Source organism: Amphiura filiformis, chromosome 20 (assembly GCF_039555335.1).
Source record: "Amphiura filiformis chromosome 20, Afil_fr2py, whole genome shotgun sequence".
Lineage (NCBI taxonomy): Eukaryota > Metazoa > Echinodermata > Ophiuroidea > Amphilepidida > Amphiuridae > Amphiura > Amphiura filiformis.
The window spans coordinates 50,276,063-50,297,191 of record NC_092647.1 but is presented as its reverse complement, the minus strand read 5'-3'; the positions used below and the strand labels follow the sequence as shown (position 1 = coordinate 50,297,191).

Sequence of the window (21,129 nt, the reverse complement as noted above, 5' to 3'; positions counted from 1 at the left end):
AGTTTTGTGGGGTTCATTATCGAACCCCAACGGTTTTAGCTTGTATTTACATTATTTATCACATATTGTGATTATTTATTAACATAGGCCTTTTTGTTTGTGATATTTCAAGCGTTTTAAAATTTCAAAATAATCCCATTCAATGACACGGTTGATGATTAAAATTTACTGAATTTAGAGAATGCACGGCGACCACCACCTGGGCAAATGCACTCTTTTTGGCTATTCTGGGGGAGGCAAAGTAAATTTAATACAGTTTTTTTTTAACATTGCATTTATTTTGTCATTTTGTTATCATTATTTATTTATTTATTTATTTATTTATTTATTTATTTATTTATTTATTTATTTATTTATTTATTTATTTATTTATTTATTTATTTATTTATTTATTTATTTATTTTTTATTTTTTATTTTTTTATTTTATTTTATTTTTTTATTTATTTATTTTTTATTTATTTTTTTTTATTTATTTTTTTTTAAATTTATTTTTATTTTATTTTATTTTATTTTATTTTATTTTATTTTATTTTATTTTATTTTATTTTATTTTATTTTTTTACAATTGGGATGGCCCCGTGAATCCACCCTGCTGTAAAGAACAGCTTTTTTTCAACCTTCTATATCAAGGTATAAAAGGACCTTCAGAAGCTGTCTCCCCTTGCAGAATACATGACACATGGATATTCATAAGTCCATTCAATACATCTGATTTACGGGTGAAAATGTCATCTTTTAGTGATTTTTGTCCAGTTTTCACCAAACAAATTTTACATTCGATTAAAAAAAAAGACTTATGAATCATGAAAAGTATATCAATTTATTGAGATGGATGTTTGGCTTGCAAAAGTCTATTACAACATTTTTCTGTGACTATGGTTTTGACTGATGACCACTTGAAATTCATAATAGCATAAAATGCATTTTTGTGTGTGATTTTGGGCATCTTATTATTGATATACAAGGCTTCTTTAATTTAAAGCTATTGGGAGAATTCAAAGAAGACAGTGTTACTCTCCATAGCAACGAACAATGATTCCCTGGTTCTTGTCAATTGTACTTGGAAATTTGATCAATTTTATTGTGAATTTTGTTTTAAAATCAGTATAAATGGCCTTTTGCATGGAAGCTGCCATCCTTTTTTTTCTTTTCGGATTTCTAAAAATAAAATGCAGTAAAATTGCACCCTAAAGCGTAATGTACAAGGCATACAGGAGACAACATTTTTTTGTTTTGTTTTTAGCCTTATTGTCAAGTTTTATTTCGGCCTATATAATGTATATTGTGATAAAATTTCTCTTGAGTAGCTTGATACACAGGATAAGTAATTACTCCTGACTCACTGTGAAGCATGGTATTTTCACGGCATAAAATTTTCACATTTTGGTGAGAACCTACGTTTCTGCAACATGAAATTTTCATTTGTTCTTTTCCAGGGCCTATATTTCATGCTATTATTCTGAGATAATGCAATTCAATCCCACCCATTAGATCTAATTACATAACCCATGACACTAGATACTTCAATTAAAACACATCCACTCTTGTGCTCTTCTGATATAAATAGGCCTGCTAATGGCGAATTGTGATATTAAAGGGGAATTTCATGATTTCAGTATCTGCTTTTTCAGTATGTATCAATATACCAATGATTTTCCAGTTTTTTAATTTTTTTTTTGCAGTTGATTCTGATTTTGTATTTGCATAATGTAAACATCCCAAAAAAAGTAACTAACCCCTTAAGGGATCTAAAATGAGCGTTTATTGCGTTTACGACAGTTTTTTGAGGACATGAGAGCACCTCAGACATATCGAATTGCATTCTGAATACGAAGCATGTCTTTCTGATATCAAATAATTTTCTTTTTTTGAAAATCACAATATAATACCAATTTTATGACAAATTATAAAAATTGATATTTTTCAAATTTTTGATATATAACAGTCCTCGAGTAAATTATATAAATCTAATGATATATTCTTAAAGTGTATGTAGCAGGGAGGAAAAGCCGACGGTCAATTGAAAATTTTGACCTTTCATATTGAAGATATAGATTTTTTCCCAAAAGACCTAATTTTTTTGGGTGTTTTGGGAAAAAATTCCATATCTTCAATACGAAAGGTCAAAATTTTCAATTGATCGTCGGCATTTCATCCCACCTACATAAACGTTAAGTATAAATCATCAGATTTATAAAGTTTACTTCGAGTACTGTTAAATATCAAAAATATCAATTTTAATGATTTGCCATAAAATGTGTATTAAATTGCGTAATTACAAAAACCAAAATTATTTGATATCAGAATGACATTCTTCAGATTCAGAATGCAATTCGACACGCCTGATGTGCTTTAATGTCCCAAAATAAATACTGTCCAAACGTTCATACCCCAGCCCTTAAGGTGGGACAGGTGGAATTGACACTTTTTGTAGTGGAAACATACTAGGAAACCCTTACTAAGTATCTGAAACAAGTATATGCTGAAATACACATTTCATACTAAACTACATATTTTACACATATTAATTAGCTAATTTGCATAATTAATTAGCGTAAATTGGCCAATTTTCAAAAAAATGTGGAGCCACTATGCAATGTCCTATGAAGTTCATTGAGGTGTCAAATTAAAGCTCTTTGAAAGATCTAGAGCATGGACCTACTTCTGGTTACATACAGGGTTAGGTAGGGTTACCCCATTGGATTTTCCAATTTGAGGTGAATGCAATTTTGAAAATGTACCAATATCACAATTTCAGGTATTTTGAATTAACTTTAATTTAGGTCCATGCCCTAGATAATTAAATAAGCTTTATTTTGATACCTCAATGGGCCTCATAGGACATTCTATAGCGGCTCCACAATTCGATATTTGCTGAAAAAATGAAATGCGTAAAAATCGTCATGCAACGGGTTCGTAAACAAAGAAAATAAGAAGATTCTTGTTGTAATTAGCACACTTTTTATACAATATGCATAATTTTTCCATTTTTTTTTTATGTTATGAAAATTGTGTCTAAAAATGACAAAAACTAATTTTTGATGAAATGATGATTTTGGCCTATCTAATTACACCTGTCCCACCTTAAATAATGACCATTATTCAAAAACGGGTGATTGTATTACAAATCTGTAAAATGTGTTGGAAGCAGAATTTATTTAGTCCCTTTTTGCATAATGGTCATTATTTAAGGGGGATTTTACTTTTTTTGAGATGTATATTAGGGGAAAGTGGGGTAATGCCGGACTGTGGGGAATCCCGGACACATCGATTGCAGCTAAACGGAGAAGGGTGGCACTATTATACTACCTTAGGGTATTAACTACCTCAAGGTGTACCTCACGTGTACTACTACCAGCGCTTTGGGTCTCGCCTTTCTTTGTGAAAATTACGAAAAAACAGAAATTGTCATTTTTGACTTTTTATCTGAAAAGTGATTTATTAGCTGGGTGACAGTTAATGCGACAAGGGACATAGATTAAGTATGGATGAAAATTATGTTTGATACTTGATTGTTAGCTGGATGTATGAATTTAATTATCTTAAATATGGATAAGTGACAGCACTGAAAAAATAAATCGGGACCGTGAGGGGTAATCCCGGACACACATGCGTCTCTATACAGATGGGGTAATGCCGGACACTTGTTATTTCGAAAATATAGACAACAACAACAGCCTCCATAGTTGTATGCTTGAGGTAACAGAAGTACCTAATACATTCAGGGGATTATCATCATACTACACTTTCCCTCTTAGCAACAATCATGTGTCCGGGATTACCCTGTGTCCGGCATTACCCCATCATTTTTTTCCATTTTGTTTTTTAATTATAACTTATTAACTAGAGATATTGAGTTATTAAAAACTGCTTGCTAGTTAGAACATTACTCCTACTTTGCATTGATATGATTTTCACTGATGAACTTTATTTAATCTTGAACCTGTGTAGCCTTAACGAAAGGTGCCCGGGATTACCCCACTTTCCCCTACAAAACACTCCATAGGGCCACTGAGTTGTAATTCTTGCTATTGATACATCCCCAGGTCCCCCCGGTCCTGGGGCGGTTCTTCAACAAATTTATAATGGGGACAAGCCATGGAGATTTTTGGATGCTGACTTTCTCTATATACCTAATTTTACAACCCACCAGTATTCCAATTTTTCACAAAAAGCACCCAAATAGCATCCAAATTTGCCCAAATTGGATGCTTTTTAAGGCACTTTTGACCAAATGTGTCCAATTTGTCTTCAATGGACACCCATCCATCAATATACCAAATTGTTAAAAAGGTACCCCCAAACCATGGCACATTCCCATACACCTTCAACCAGGGAGACCCCTCCCGGGTCAAATTGGAAAGGAAAATTTCTTTGGCGCAACAAGAGAAAGGAACAAAGGAAAACACTAATTGGCTTTCTCCATATTTAAGCTATGACTACTAAACAAAAGGTGACAGTGAACAACATGAACAGACAAAAGTAATGTATCATTTCAAAGTGAGGAACCAGATAGCACTTCTCCACTTGACAAAAATGGAAAAGATGCAAGTAGCGATGATGGACATTTTAAGCACTGCCAACTGACCTCCCGTACAATTCAAAAGTCAGTCACACAAACCAACACAAACACACCCCCACACCCACTTAAAACAAAAGACAAACAAGAAAAATGACCATTCACTCACCTCACTCGCACACTCAAATAAACTAGCAATGTTGTAATAAAAGAGTTACCTGATAAAGCAAGAATCAAAACAAAATTTATCTAAGTGTTTGTCTGGATTGCCATTTTTTCTCTGCAATTATAATAACAAATTTACTAAAATGTAAATTGTTTGCTGCAAATGTTTTTGAGAGTTGCAGTGGTTTTTACTGTGGGAAGGGTGTTACATGTACCCTTAGGCATAGTGTTTAAGGATTTTAGTGCATTATACTGGTATGTACCAGAATTTGGGAGCATTTTCAGGAATTGGTATAGTGATGCCCATTGCCCCCTAACATGTTCTTTTTCAGTGTATTTGGCAGAGACAAAAAATGTTGATTGTGCATATAATTTTATTGGAGGATCTCCCCTCCCCTAATGTTTTCCATTTAGCATGACTACAGGTGATATGCATTGGTTCAGGGGCTATTTTAACGTGCCTCACTCTCACGTTCGTGCAATGAGATAAAAGTGTTGATGAAGTAGAGTGCGTTTCAAACATAAAAAATTGACATTTTTACCTGAATGTGACCGTAAGAAAGGCTCTACAATTGTCTACTATTAAAGCATATCTACACGGATTGTTAATTGTCACTGTACGAATATTTTATCTCGGCACGTACGTGACAGTGAGACACGTTAAAATAGCCCCTGCATTGGTTTGTTAAAATTGTATTGAACACAGAAAATTTGAATCCAAAATCCGGCAATCCTGTTTTACAGGCCCAGTCGACCCAGATTTTGCATTTTGCATGTTAGGGAGAATAAAATTGTAATGAGCTGTTTTGGGGCCAAAATTTATTGATTTTGACTGAAAATTTAGAGCATTTTCAAAATATGTTTACCAAAAAATGATCAAATTTTTGCCAAATTTTCAAGCTTTTGGTGATATTTAAGGATTAGCCTAAAAAAAAAAATCCTGACCGACCGACTCTACTTGAAAAGTCCATCCGCCCGTAAAATTTTTTTTCTTTAATTGATGCTGCATTTTCCTTAAAATTTCCATTTTCTTTCAAGTCCATAGCTTTATGAGTCAACAGACAAGGCCCATGCATTTTGCATTTTCAAGACTTACATCACTGAGTGCAAACAAATTTAGCTTGGTGACACTGGACATCCATAATTTATCACATCCAATGGGATATATATCACACACTGATATGGGTTTCAACATTAAAGGAACAATGCCATAAGATTGATCATAATTCAGATTTTGGCCTTTTTGGAACAAGCTTATATATATTAGCTGCAGTTTGTGGCCCTCATGGACTTGGCGAGCGCGTAGCGCGATTAGCTGTTTACGTAGAGCGAGGCGTTCAACCGAGCACGTTAGCGCGACACAACCTCTCTGGATAATATGCTAAAATAAGAACAGAGCCCGAAAGTAGTGCTAGCTTATATGTGCTATAGACAGGTCCGGTTTTCAATAAAAGTGAATGGTGTAGACAACATATTTCAAATGAATTAAAAAATGGTTTTTATCATGCTCAATCTTGGGGTCTTGACCCTAAAAAAATATAATTCAAAATGGCCACCAATTCTATGGGTAATACAATGGTAAAAAAATGGAACATACTTTGATTTCACACAAAAATCATACCAAATCATTCCTCGGGGTCAAAAGTCAATCTTCACATTGTACAGGGGTCAAAAGTTTGAGGTGCAATGCAGTGCAATGATTATGGAGTTCAATATTAAAAGAAAACTGGCTATCCATCAGTGGTAAATCAATAACATCTAAAAAAGATTATAAAAAAACCAAAAAAATGCATTCTGCATTAGATTTTCAACATCAGAAGAGCTTTGAGACTAACTTTGATATAAAATTGGATGGTTTGAACCCAATACACAAATTTATTGGTCGAGCTATGAGCTTTAAAATATTTTAAAATATTTTTGGTCAAAAATATGATTTTGGCCAAAAATGAGCAAGTCAAAAATGAGTTTTGGTCAAAAAATTGTAGAAAACAAAATTGTTTGGGAAAAAGTGAGCCTATCCAACTCAGTCCAAGTTTTGAGTCCAAATGTTGATTATATTGGACTCTTCAACTCTGTACAAAGTATAGGAAGAAAGATTCTGAGAACATAATAATGAAAATAATAATGGGACCTTGTAGATTATCAAAATGTGATTTTTGGTCAAAATGTGATTGTTGGTTAAAAATGAGCAAGTCAAAAATGAGTTTTGGTCAAAAATTGTAGAAAACAAAATTTGTGGGGAAAAAGTGAGCCTATCCAACTCAGTCCAAGTTTTGAGTCCAAATGTTGATTATATTGGACTCTTCAACTCTGTACAAAGTATAGGAAGGAAGATTCTGAGAACATAATAATGAAAATAATAATGGGACCTTGTAGATTATCAAAATGTGATTTTTGGTCAAAAATGTGATTTTGGCCAAAAATGAGCAAGTCAAAAATGAGTTTTGGTCAAAAAATTGTAGAAAACAAAATTGTTTGGGAAAAAGTGAGCCTATCCAACACAGTCCAAGTTTTGAGTCCAAATGTTGATTATATTGGACTCTTCAACTCTGTACAAAGTATAGGAAGAAAGATTCTGAGAACATAATAATGAAAATAATAATGGGACCTTGTAGATTATCAAAATGTGATTTTTGGTCAAAAATGTGATTTTGGCCAAAAATGAGCAAGTCAAAAATGAGTTTTGGTCAAAAAATTGTAGAAAACAAAATTTGTGGGGAAAAAGTGAGCCTATCCAACTCAGTCCAAGTTTTGAGTCCAAATGTTGATTATATTGGACTCTTCAACTCTGTACAAAGTATAGGAAGGAAGATTCTGAGAACATAATAATGAAAATAATAATGGGACCTTGTAGATTATCAAAATGTGATTTTTGGTCAAAAATGTGATTTTGGCCAAAAATTAGCAAGTCAAAAATGAGTTTTGGTCAAAAAATTGTAGAAAACAAAATTTTTTGGGGAAAAGTGAGCCTATCCAACTCAGTCCAAGTTTTGAGTCCAACTGTTGATTATATTGGACTCTTCAACTCTGTACAAAGTATAGGAAGGAAGATTCTGAGAACATAATAATGAAAATAATAATGGGACCTTGTAGATTATCAAAATGTAACATTTGAAGCTACACAGCAACCATGGTGCCTTGAACATAAATACTGTAAGTGGGAAAATAATAAATAATTAAAAAGACACCTCATGCGTCTCACCTTAATATATCAGGAAACCATGGATTGGCCTAAATACATCATTCTGTTTTCTCTGATGGTTATTTTAGTGGATCAACATCAACTGACATTACATAATTTTATATAACTATGGTTAATGGACTTAGTATTTGCGGTACATTTGAGATGTTTGAGTTTCGGATAAGTCCGGATGTTGCAGGAGATGGTATATCAACAGTGATGCACTATAATGTGTCTGCTGTTTTGCTTGTCGCTAAGTGTATTAGGCTAAAACTGAGTATTTTCCCTTTGTGTGTTCAAAATTCCCAATTAACAAAATGCATTATGTATTTGCCCTTTTGCAATCATCTGAACGATTTCGTTCTATGTATTAGACTGACATCCTGAAATGAATAGTTACCTAGAATTGTTGTTATTGGAAAGTGATGGTCCATATTTTTGCGAAGCTTTTAAAATCAATATTTAAGACATTTTATTTTGCTTACATCTCTCTTCTCAACTGCATTTTAAAATGCATTTGAAAGTGCACAGTCCCTTTAAATACGCATTATCAGTTATTTGACTTTTAAGCTCATTAACTACCGGTATATTGTGATTATTGATAACAAACAATATGATACAAAGCAAATATAAATCACTTTTATTTATTATTTAAATCACTTAATGGGCAATTAAAAACCATCTGGCAACAAATCCATTGACTTTAGAAACTGCATCAGTAATTTTCTACTTGCATGCAATTCAACAGTGGAAAGCAATTTCATATAATTTTTAGGGTTTTAATATTTACTTCTTTCTTAAAATCTGTGCTTGCCTTTTTTCAATTTTAGTTCCTTTTTCAATGACCACATTGGAAATTAGTCATTATCTATTAATGAATTTCATGGGTGATCCTGTTTGAGTAATTTTATTTTAAAAACTCTAATTAAATCTACCTCTTTTTGAAGATGGATTTTGTGTGTATTTTTTACAATGTATAAAATTATGTGCAATATTGTTATACAGAGTGATTGTTATATGCTAATAATTTGAATAAATTCAATCAATCAATTAATCAACCCCAAAATCACGTCCAAGTATTGTATGGAATTTTTGTATGTACAGAATATGCAGAAGTGATAATAAAGACATGTGGTTGAACATTGGAGTTGAAATTACTGTGGATCCATGAATAATTATCATTAAAAACACCTGTATTTGAATACATCATTTACATGCCACAATGTCATTCTATGTACATCAGAGTATATTGACATAATCATCAAATGTTATCGGAACGCCATACTATAGAAAGTGTACATATTATTGCTTTTGGTTGTGCATATTATTTTAACATTTAAGTGTTGTTGGGAACACTGATACATTTTAAGGACAAAATTCCAGGGACATATTGTTTACACATGGCTTAATCATTAATTGAGAATGCATAGATTTGTTAAGGGTTTACCATCTTCAGAAGAACAACTAGAAAAAAAACACAACTTTTCTTTAACAAAAACAGTAAAGACAGCATGGTTCTATTGAACATCCATGTGCAACTTGGTTTTTGAGGCATCATTTTCAAATTATCTTGTTTTGCAAACTATATAAAAGAGGTGCATTCATCATTAAACTTTCACAAGCAATAGACAACATGTTAGTAGTGTTTTTGATTCAGAAAATGAATTTTAATTCCATTCAGATTCAAGTCTCTTATAGTTAACATGTTTTGATTCAATTCAAATTCAATTCTTATTTTGGAAAACCATTTTGAATCAATTCAAATTCAATCCATTGAAATTAACCAACCAATTTCAATTCCAATTTACAGCATTTAAATTAGATTCATATTCAAATTCAATTCTTACTACCAACACTGATACATTTTACCGGGCTTTTGACTAAAAGCAGTTCAGGGAAAAAGTTCATTAACTGCTGAGACAATGCAGGTGAAAAGGCAGCTTCAAAATACATGTTGTATGGATTTTCGATTCAATGAATCGAATAGAAATGAAATAAAACAAACATTTCGATTCAAAGCATTGAATTGAAATGAAAGAAACAAACATTTCAATTTAATGCATTGAATTGAGATGAAAAAAAACCCAAACATTTTTATTCAATGAATTGAATTGAAATGAAAAGTGGCCAAAATCAAATTCAATTCAATTCCTATTCCAATGCATTGAATTAACATTACATGTCACGCTAGGTAATTTTAATTAAGATTTTGCCAAGTATTTCAGGATTTTTATTAAGCTACAATCTTAGAAATAGGCCAAGAAAAAAATTGTTGTGTTGCCCTCAACCGTCCGCCCCTAAATCCTGAAAAATCAGGGTCGGTATTTTTTTTTTTTTTTTGAATGATGATTTTTACAGATTTGTTCAAAAACTCAATGTTTTTCACTTATAAAATTAATTAAAAACAATATTTTTTTTTTGCCTTATTGTGTTGGGACACGTGGTCAATTTTACTCCTTGTTTCCATCCCCAGTTACGTAAATTTGACGGACGTTTTTCAAATAATGTTCTATGTGTAGCCTCCTGTAAGCTATATATCCCTCCCCTTCCCCCACCAATCAATGTTGCAGAGTCCAAAACTGAGCCTGATGAAGACCCCGATCAACATTGTTACGGGGGAAGGGGGATACATTTTAGTGCATGGTCCTAAACTGTCCCAAGACAAAATTCTATGATTGTAGGTACAGATCAGTTTCACTCGCCTATGTGGCCACATATTTTTATGACACCCTGTAACAAATTTCATTAGATCAGCAAAAAATACAGTTTTGGGCAGAATACAAAGAAGAAAATAATGAGTGCCTCATAGGCTCATTTTAAGGATACGATAAATGATTTACCGACAAGTGACTCATTTCGGAATGCGATCATGAATTTTGAAGGAAAAAAAAGTTTCCACAGGCTTCGTTGGGATTCGAACCAGCGATTCGAACTTCCTTTGATTACGCTGGCGTCTAGCGCTTCACCGCTTCGCCACGGTGGCAGTTGAGTGGAGGAGTGAATGATAAATCTCATAATGCCATCTTTAGCCTTTTGTTTACTAAAAAAAGACGCGTTTTGTAAAGATAGATTAGCCGTTTTATGCATAAAGAGCACAAACGTTTGGGAAAGTTTCAAACAAATAATAAAGACACTGATGTGATGATGAAATTGCGTAAGTTGGAAATAAGTTTGAAAATATCTGCGTCGCAATGTTTTGTTTTGGTTTTAGGAATTTGACCTTAAAATTTACGACTTAATGACATTATCATTCGAAATCAACAAAAGATATTTCGACAGTATATGGCCTCATTCTTTTCTCTAGAATGTTTTGTACATGTATGTGAAATAGCTTCAACAATGGTTCGCTGCATAATGGTAAAAACAGCCTTGACCTAAAAAAGGGCGATAGGTACCATGTTTACCGATTCAGGCTAAATTTAAAATTGATATAAAACGTTTGTTTTTTGATCGATTACAAAAATTAATTTTTGTCATATAAAGAAATTGTGTCTGGCGTGAATTACGCTACAGTTTTTTATTCTTAAGGCTCTTTAACTTCTTCAAATAATTTTTAAATGATAGAGTGAATCCCTGGCCCTCTATAATTACGCACAAAAGATCGAGTCCCCTTAAAGGTGCATAGTCTGATCATAATACATGATAGCTTTACCTCACATTGAGGCCCATCATCCAAACATTCATATGCCATCAAGTTTTTAGTTGGAAGCAAAATGTGTATCACATTGGTCCATAGAATAGTACGACTTCTGGTGTGATGTACCACCAACTATTCTTTAGGGGCTGTGCAATAATTATGAGCCCCGAGGGGGTAAAATTTCAACGCTTGCCCTCCCCCTCTCGGCCTGCCAAAATTGCTTGCCCCCCGCTCTCTGCCTGCCCAAAAATGTTTGCCCCCCTTGCACATGCCAAAGTTTTGGGATCCCAATTTGCAAACCTTATGGTCTAGATATATGTTGCTAGCGCAGCGAGCAGGAAAATTTGCATATTTCCGTACTGTTTGCCGAAGCCTTTTTAGAGCGTTTTATTTAAAACTCGCCCCATGAATGTGTGCTAAAATTGCTTGCCCCCCCCTCTCGGCTGGCCAAAAATTGCTTGCCCCCCCCCCCCCTTTCGGCTGGCCAAACATTTCTTGCCCCCCCACCCCCAATTTTACCCCCCCCAGGGCTCATAATTATTGCACAGCCCCTTAGTTCACCTCAAAATTGGTAGTTACATCAATGCTTTTTTGTGATTGCGCTATAGATGTGCCAACACACCGCCCTTGTTTGCATGTGCGGACACTCTGTGCGATTAAGTTCATGCACGAGATTTGATACTAAGTGAAATACGCACCTACAATCACTACCAAACTTGAGGCGAACCAATGAATACTGGTATGCTTTTGTTCAACTGCCTAAGCGAAAAAAATTTCAGGCAAATTTTTAAAGTTAAGAGCTTTCATGTGCACCTGATACCAAAATCTGTCATTTTGATGAGGTAACATGAGAGGATGAGGCTGTGAATCAGGTCTCACATCTTTAAGGCTAACATAACGGCTTAATGTTTTGACAGCTATTTCACACAAGAAAGATGGAAGCTTTATGACAAGAATTAACAATTAATTTCAGCGGATAAAATCTAAAAGAAATCAGATATTAGAATATTAGAAAATATGTTAGCCTATATACCTGTTTTCTTGAAAATCGTGTTTTTTATAGCCCTACACATTACTGTACATGATGATTACTTCTCTGCCTGCTAAAAACATGCATGCCCTTTTCACTCTTGGGCACACATGTCACAGTGTATAGTCAACCCCCAGGATGGGGTGGGAAAATAGACAAAACGCAATCATGTGTAAGTCACTAAAGCTATTATATAGCCTTGATGTCACTTTCATTTGAATTGTGGGGGTGTACAGTTAACCTCATTTCAGCAGTGGCGGATCCAGAGCAGTCAGAGGGGGGGGCCCAATATTTGGAAAAAAAATGTAAGTAATGGTCATGAGCGGCTTATCCCGGAGCGCTTCTGCGATGCAGGGGTGTCTGAGGGGGATGTGCCCCCTCAGAAGTTAGAAACTTTTGGAAAATGTAGACCCATTTGAAGCCATTTGGTGGACCATTTTGTCACTATTATTGTGTAAAATTTTGGTTTGAAAAAGCCTAAAATTTGAGAAAAACAGCCCAATTGAAGCCATTTGTGGACAAGTTTTGATTTTTATTGTGTGAATTATTGCTTTATAATTATGTACCAATAAAGTTGCATGACGAGGGGGGTGTCTGAGGGGATGTTCCCCCTCGAGTGAGAAAATTTTGTAAAATGAAGGTCTAATTGAAGCCATTTGGTGGACTATTTTGCACTATTTATTGTGTAAAATTTTATGTTGCTATGGGTCGAATATTTGCGAAATGAAGGCCCAATTGAAGCCATTCGTGGACAAGTTTTAACCTTTATTAATAAATTACCCGATATTGCTTTAGATGTAAACCCCGGATGTAAACATAAAGTTGCGCACAGGGGGGTGTCTGAGGGGGATATGCCCCCTCATAAGTGAGAAACTTTTGCAAAATGAAGACCTAATTGAAGCCATTTGGTGGACCATTTTACACTATCATTGCTTTTTAAAACAAAAAAGGGCCCGAACTTGATTTGTAAAATTTTAAATGTAACACTGACACTTGAGATTCGCAATTAAAGCATGCATGGTGTTGAATTGAAGTCGGCTCGGAGTCCGTCTTAATAGGCCTACTGACTTTGGTGACAAAATGTGACGGGCCCTACATATCGGTGGGCCCGCCAGTAATTTTCACATGCTTTTAGGCAGAGGACCCGCCTTCAAGCAAAATAATCACATACCTATATAGACTGACCCGGCTGAGATTTAGGCATGGGCCTACTATACGTGCAATTTAACCTTTTCCTTCTCCTTTTCTCCTTTTTTTCTTTTTCTCCTCTTTCTCTTCTCTTCTCTCCTTTCCTCTTTTTTTTTTTTTTTGGGAGGGGGGCCCGGCCCCGCCCCCCCTGAATCCGCGCCTGCATTTCAGACATGTCTGTACAATACTTGTATGTAACTGTTTAAAAATAATTAGTCTTAAACATGTTAAGGGGGCAGTGGGCACGCAGGATCAATGAAAGTCAGAGTTTTGTATTGTATCTTTAAAAGTAATGATGATAAGTACATAAAAGTATACATTTTCAGAAAGGAAATGACACAAGGAATCCAACTGATTTTCCATGCCATTTTGTTTTCGGTCCGCCATAACAACTTACCTAAATATCAAAATTGATGAAAATTGCATATTTGTGTTCTAAAAACAAAAATCTAGAAAGTGTTTTCATAAATTTTTTTCTTTGTTTTAAAAATATGGGTCAAAAAGGATCAAAATTTTCCTTTTTTTCAATTTTGACCAAAATCTGGGATATTTTAAGGTATATTTTCAAAACGAAGAAAAAATTCAAAAATTTTAGGAAAGACTTTCTAGATTTGTGTCTTTAGAACAAAAACTTGCAATTTTCTTCAATTTTGGTATTTAGAGAAAGTTGTTATGGTGGACCGAAAAAAATTGGCATGGAAAATCATTTTTGCAGAAGTCTGCCATGCTAGTTGGAATGTTGGATTCCTTGTGTCATTTCCTTTCTGAAAATGTGTACTTTTATGCGCTTATCATCATTACTTTTAAAGATACAATACAAAACAATGTCTAAAATTTCCCACTTTGAGTGATCCTGCGTGCCACCTTAATGACATGTTCAAACTACACTTAAAAAAGGGATTGGTAATGGCCTTGAGCCAACTAAAAATGTGAATCAAGTTGAATTGCTTTATGATTCCAATTCTAACTTTTAAATAAGCTGAAATTATACAAAATCCTTGATTCTGTACATCTCAGGAGCTAGCAAACCACCTCTCCAAAATGAGAGCTAGATGGTTAACTAGGCAAGACGCTACTCCCATTCCCAAACTTTTCCTCTTTTTAGAGCTTTTTAGCTGATTTCCTCTTTTTTATTCCTGAAATTTACCCATTATTTGTTATTTTCAGCCCAATTTGTGTTTTTTTAGCATGATTTTGCGCTATTTTCCTCTTTTTAAAAACATTTTCCTCTTTTTTCACAAATGGTCAGTTTTAGGTCTGCATTCCAGAAAAATACAGTAATCCTAGGCCATCTTAATTTAATAGTTCATCAAAAGCTCCAGTGCGCATTAGTAAAATCGCCCGCTTTTTGTGAGTTATTCATTATTTTCCGCTGTTTTACTTTTTGCAGAATTCATAATGATATATTAAATCAACACATGAAACACCTCCATAAATACACTATTACCCCTACAAAGTAGAGGGCTTTTCCATTTTGAGTGGAATGCATTTACACATCCACATGTGCATGATGTGTGAGTGAGTGAATAGAGTAGTTACTCCATCAATGATATTTACGCAGTGTGGTACGTGTACTGGTTAAAGCCCATCAGTCTCAAGCTGACTATCTCGATCTGGATATCAAACATATTGCCAGTGAGTACAAAGTTTGCTTCATATTAGTGTGGCATAATGACCAAAGATTTTCTATTCATTTTGTATGTATAGTAGAATCGGAAAGTGACTTGTCATTCATGAGATGCTAGGTACATAATTTGGATATCATTATTACGTGTGGGTAAGTAAATGCTACTATCTAGTATCTTTTACTGACAAATTTTGCACACATGTGTATTAAATGTTTTTAGTTTGAATTGCATCCACAGTGTGTTCTACTGGGGGGGGGGGGGGGGTCAAATTTCAGGGGGGGCAAAATCTACAGAATTTCCACAAAAAGTGGAAATGTATGTTATTTGTGGGGTTTTGCCTCAAAAGTGGGAGGGGGGCAAAGTGGTGGGCAAGAAAAATATTTGGGCTCCCTCTTTCCCCCGGTCTCCCCTCCCAAAATTAATTTACCAGAACAAGCATGTTGGGTCTCAGTTAATTATGAAAGATCATGGGCTTTAGAGCAATATTGTGCAATTTGCATTAAAGATAGATTTTTATTTTTTCACCAAATATTGTTGGTTTTCACTATCATATCAGGTATGTCCATTTTTATTTGGGGGCCACATAAATGAGAAAAAATAGCAAAAATGTATACTTCATTCCAGCCTCTCTATCCATGGGGTCAATCCGGGGGGGCAAGGGGGATGTGTCCCCCCACCTTTCAGCAAAATGACCCATTTTCTGTTCTTTTCAGCCACTTTTCAACAGGCTGTTACCCCCACACATTTCAAGCCGGATTGGCGATAGGAGAGGGGAGGGGTGTCCTCATTATTTGGGAGGGGGAGGGGTGTCCTCAGGGCTATCCCAAAAAATAGGTGCACACCCCCCATAGAGGAGTAAATTTTCAATCAAAGAAATGTCCGGATTTCCAAGTCTGCTTTTTGAAAACGACTGGAATTCCAGTTGCCAATGTTACTGGAAAAAGCTTGTAAATCCAATCAAATGAAGGAAAAATCATGGAAATGTTAAAAATGAGCTCTCAAATTGAGGATTTCTGATTTTGAACTATTGTTCTGCCGGATTTTTTTGCCTTTGGGCGCTTTAAAAGTCTGGATTTCCAACAGTCACGACTGGACAAAAAGTCCGGATATCCGAACTCCTCTATAGGGGGTGTGTATCTATTTTCTGGAATAGCCCATTGTTTTGATCTTTGGTGGGACTGTCCTAGAGGTGCTTTGCACCTGTTAGTCCTTGCCTTTCACTGGTGCAAAATTTTATCTATACTTCCTTTTTTTTTGTATGTACTTTTAAATATTCATGTGCAATATATTTTGATGTTATATTATAATTATTGTATATACCAGTGATAAAGTGTAATAAATAAATAAAATTAAAATTAAATATCTACTGTGCATATCAATGCATTGGCAAATAAAACCAGGATACCAGTAACAGTTTGATTACAAAACTGCTAATTTGAATGTAATTAAAACATTTCAGGCTTTCTTTTATTGCGTTTTTTAAATTAGGGATCAAAAGTGTATTTGTCAGTAATCTGATTGTCAAATTAAATCTTAGTATCAGATTTTGTCACAATGGGCTATTCCATTTAAGATACACACTCCCCCTGTGGAAGATTTTGGAAATATCTTCCACAGGGGGAGTATGAATTTCAGACAGAATTAGTACATTGAATGCTCCATTTGAATTTCATGTACCCTCTGAGAAAGATTTAACCTAAATCCTCCCCCTGAGGGAGTGTGAGTTTCAAACGGAGCTGCTAATGTGTTAATTCCATTTGAAATTCATACTCCTCCTGTGGCAGATATTTCCAAAATCTTCCACAAGGGAGTGTATATTTTAATGCTCTGCGTGCTAGCAATGCGCTTCAATGGAAAAAGTTCAAGTTTTGAAATATTTTCTCAAAATATCAAGAGCTATCTTAAGAACTACTGAATCAATACTAGGCTTGTTTGTACTCATTTTAATGCATTTTTCATGCTGATTCCAAATACGGTCATGAAAATTTACATTTCTGAAATTTTTGAATTTTGAATTTTTTTTTTTAACTTGTCGTCTGCAGTCGACACCCGCGTGAAGAGAGTAAAATGGAAAAGCCCAATTACAGCACCCTTGTCATCAAAGTGTATTACAACAATAGTATGTAAATCACAATTCCAAGAAAATTTGCCCGCGAAAAATTTGTAGGTCTATTCTGTAGCAAATATCACATTATGCCTTCAAGAAGTTCTTTGCCATTTGATATGACTCAATACAGCTGATTGAGTAAATGTGGCTATTTTGATGACAAAGGGTAAGACTAAAAGAATATTAAAGAATAGCTTTTTACTGCTTTTGAATAGGCTGAATGCAAGGTGACAATTTTCAAAGGCTTTGTGCTGAGTTAATTGATGTATGTGAAGGAAAAGTCAGTAAGAAATTCCTCCTTTTAGAACTTGAATGTACTTCACAAGATACAATTTGCTCAATTCAATATTTTTTAATCTACATACCATACTGTATGGCCCATACAGTGTGCAAAAGAATAGAGGTTATCCACTTTACTCATGTGTGACTTCTAACAAAAGGTGCACAGCGTCATCATCCCTATATCTTCGTGTCAAAAATTGCCGTTATAGTACGGCGAATCCTCTCGTTTTTCAAAAGCTACGCATGGCGCTTTTGTTCGAGATAGGCCGAGCGACTCAGGCTAAGCATACCATTTACACCATACGATTTCTAGCCAATCAGATAGGACTCCTTTTCTTGCGTTCGATGAAATACCAATCGCCCGTCGCTCACCAACGGAGTATGGAGCTGTTTGTAGTAGCGTAGCCAGCGGGGGGCAGGGGGGGGGCAGAGTGCCCCCCTGACAAAAAAATGAAAGAAAAAGTGCCCCTCTGACAAAAAATGAAAGAGAAAATCAGGAGGGCAAAGGAAAAGAAAAAGGGCAAGGAGCCCCTTTTCTAGCAAAATTCAGGTCCAAAATAGTGTAAAATACAAAATTTTACGCGCTACGCGAGCACATTGTAACAATAAAGCCCTTTTTAGCCGGATAATGGGCGAAAATAGTGTAAAATACCATTTTTTTCATGCTACGCTTGCAAGCACATCATCCCAATAAGGCCCATACAGTCTCTATGTATTGTATGATGCAACTGCAATTTTTTTCGTCTGTGCCCCAAAATTTTATTTTGCCTCCCCTGACCAAGAAAGCTGGCTACGCCCCTGGCTGTATGGAAAAAATATTTATAATATAGGGTGTTGACACTGTGAGGTGCTGATTCCCGTAGTATTCCTCATTCAAACCAATTACCTGCGTGACTTAGGCGGGCTATTTTGAAGCAGTCATGGTTGCACATGCAGGTACTTCTTTTGAAAGTCCTAAACAAGATATAGCAGTCGCTGATAGGATATGCAACTTATAGAACACAGATAACCTCTATTATTATGTTCACCCCTGCATAACCTAAACAAAGACAAATACATCAAACTTAAAACAAGCAGCCAATACCTGTACTCTTTTGCTCAGATTTAAGACCTCATTTGTTGAAATCGGTTGAGAATTAAAATACAATGGTAATCTGAAACCTAACGAAGGAACAAAATCAAAAGTTGTACATTTATGTAGGATATGATGAAATCATGATGTTAGTTTTAATGTGCTAATTAATGGAAAGCATGGTGCTAGATCTCTTGTTCGATAACACTTTGTGTACAAAGCTTTGTGGTACTTATGCCATATCTGTCTTTGTTTGGATTTACAGAGGTAAAAAGTAATTGGTACCTTAATTGTTTTGTGCACTGCATTTCCCATAATGTAGTCCTCAATATGGCTTGCTATTTTTAGATAAAATCTTTAAAAACAATCATTTTTTTGTCAGCAAATATACACACAAACATAAAAAACTGAAGTTTGGCTTATGGTGTAGGTCTCAAGCAAAAGGGGCTATAACATGGAGTGCAGAGGTATCTGTTTTTGTGGCATGTGATCCACAGCCTCATCCCCCCACTTTTCTCAAAAAAATTGAGATTTTATACCACTGGAAGCTTCTGGCTACATAATGTTTATGTGCCAAAAATTTCTTGCACATTAATTTGTTTAGCAAAAATATCGTCAAATTTGAATTTTGTTCTGGTATACCAGAACGAAATTACAACAGTGGCATATGGAGCAGTGTAATACATGCACGTAATCATGCTTAACTCGCAAATGCAAAATTGGTATATCAACTGAAATTTTGGGAATTTTTTTTGTGTGGATATCTACTGAAAAATGTCATAAAAAGAGGATGCTAGGATCATGAAATCCCCCTTTAATGCGGTTCAAGGAATAGTTTTTGTGAAAAAACAACACTCTCTTAAATATATATAAGGAAAGTTTTTTACTCACAATACTGAAATAATATTAGTAATAACTGTCAGGAAAGGTTTCTGGTCATTTGAAACCAAAATAACAAGGTAAAGTGAAAGCCTATTTTGACCATTAAAATGTGGAGTTCTATGGGATGGGGGGGGGGGGGGGAATGTCTGATATGACATGTTAAAATAGCTCTGTTGACCTGACAATCACAACAAATTTGGATGATTATATTTAAGTGTAAGTTGGAACATATGTGTGAACATTACAATTAGGCCTATATGAAAAAAAAACCTGAATATTTAATATTATAAGATCTTACATTATGCCTTTTAATTTTATACTAGTATAAAATCTTGATAAAATTTGATGGATAATGAGAAGAACTTAAAATGGTTGCACATGTACACACACCCCTACATGTATATCCTTTATCAATGCATTTCTGTAGCTCCAAGGTGACAAAATACTACACTTTTTTCCCCAATCCTGCACTTGATTCACACCATTCCCATTTGAAAACCATCTTCTTGTGATCAGATAGCACCTTGCTTGGTCTTGAGATTTTGCAGCTGGTCACATAAATGTTTTTGATCCAGATTTGGTCATGCAGCCTTTACTAATCTGCATCACAATCTGGAAAACTGGTTAGAAACTGTTTGATATAATTTGAAAAATTCTGTTAAGCCAACCAGTGGGTGCGCCCCAATATTTTTTTTTGGGGGGGGGGCATTGATTTGAGGTTGTTTTTTGTTCTGACACCCATACTCCCCTTAACTCACCTAGCTATGTTGACAGGCAGTGACATAGCATTGTAGAAATACTAATGTACTGGTATAGATGTCCATCCCAACCATAGTTGAAAATGTGAAATAAAAAAAATAATTATAAAAGAAAGAATTGGTCCTGTAACAGGTGCAAACTGCATCCCAACATTTTCATTCCATCTCATGCTATATGGTTCTTCTGATAGGAATACATCCATTTCCCCACTAGAATTTTCAAAACCCCAGTTTAGCTTGCTCAATTACAAATGTCATTGTACTTGTAAAGCATTTATTATGTAATGTTTTTTACCTCTACAGAATTTAATTTACATTTCAAAGTCCATCATTTTTCTAAACCTCTTCTTTCAATCACTGTTTTTTACAAATCAATGCTCTAACATGTACGACCAAAACAATTATTCCATTTTCTTTTGAAAAACTTAATATTAAAGGAAGGCTCCTGAAGCTCCCTAAGTTCATTCCAATCAGTTCATTAAGACCTACGCTTTGTTCCCTGGACTTTGTTCCAGTTCAGTTTCTTATGATACTTCTTTCAAGAACTTGTTAGTGAGACACATGAAAGATTAAGTACCACCCTTGAGCGCTCCACAGACTCCGATTACTAGACGTACAATATTGTATGTAACATATCTACGTTATTTAATCTATTGCCATTCTATTTCCAGTAATGTTT

At 34.7% G+C, this 21,129-nt stretch overlaps 1 protein-coding gene across 3 annotated transcripts in view; it reads left to right on the top strand.

Annotated features, from left to right (window-relative positions):
• The window catches only part of LOC140141937 (major facilitator superfamily domain-containing protein 6-like), an 85,586-nt gene that overhangs the window by 9,973 nt on the left and 54,484 nt on the right, over positions 1 to 21,129 (top strand). Inside the window, exon 1 of one of the 3 annotated variants that reach the window (XM_072163821.1) lies at positions 15,273 to 15,356. The exons of 1 other annotated variant lie outside the window; for it this stretch is intronic. The gene's annotated coding sequence lies outside the window, so the exon portion shown is untranslated. Of the gene's footprint in view, positions 1 to 15,272; positions 15,357 to 15,378; positions 15,499 to 21,129 lie in introns of those variants that run through there. One more of the 3 variants, XM_072163822.1, reaches the window with a different exon arrangement.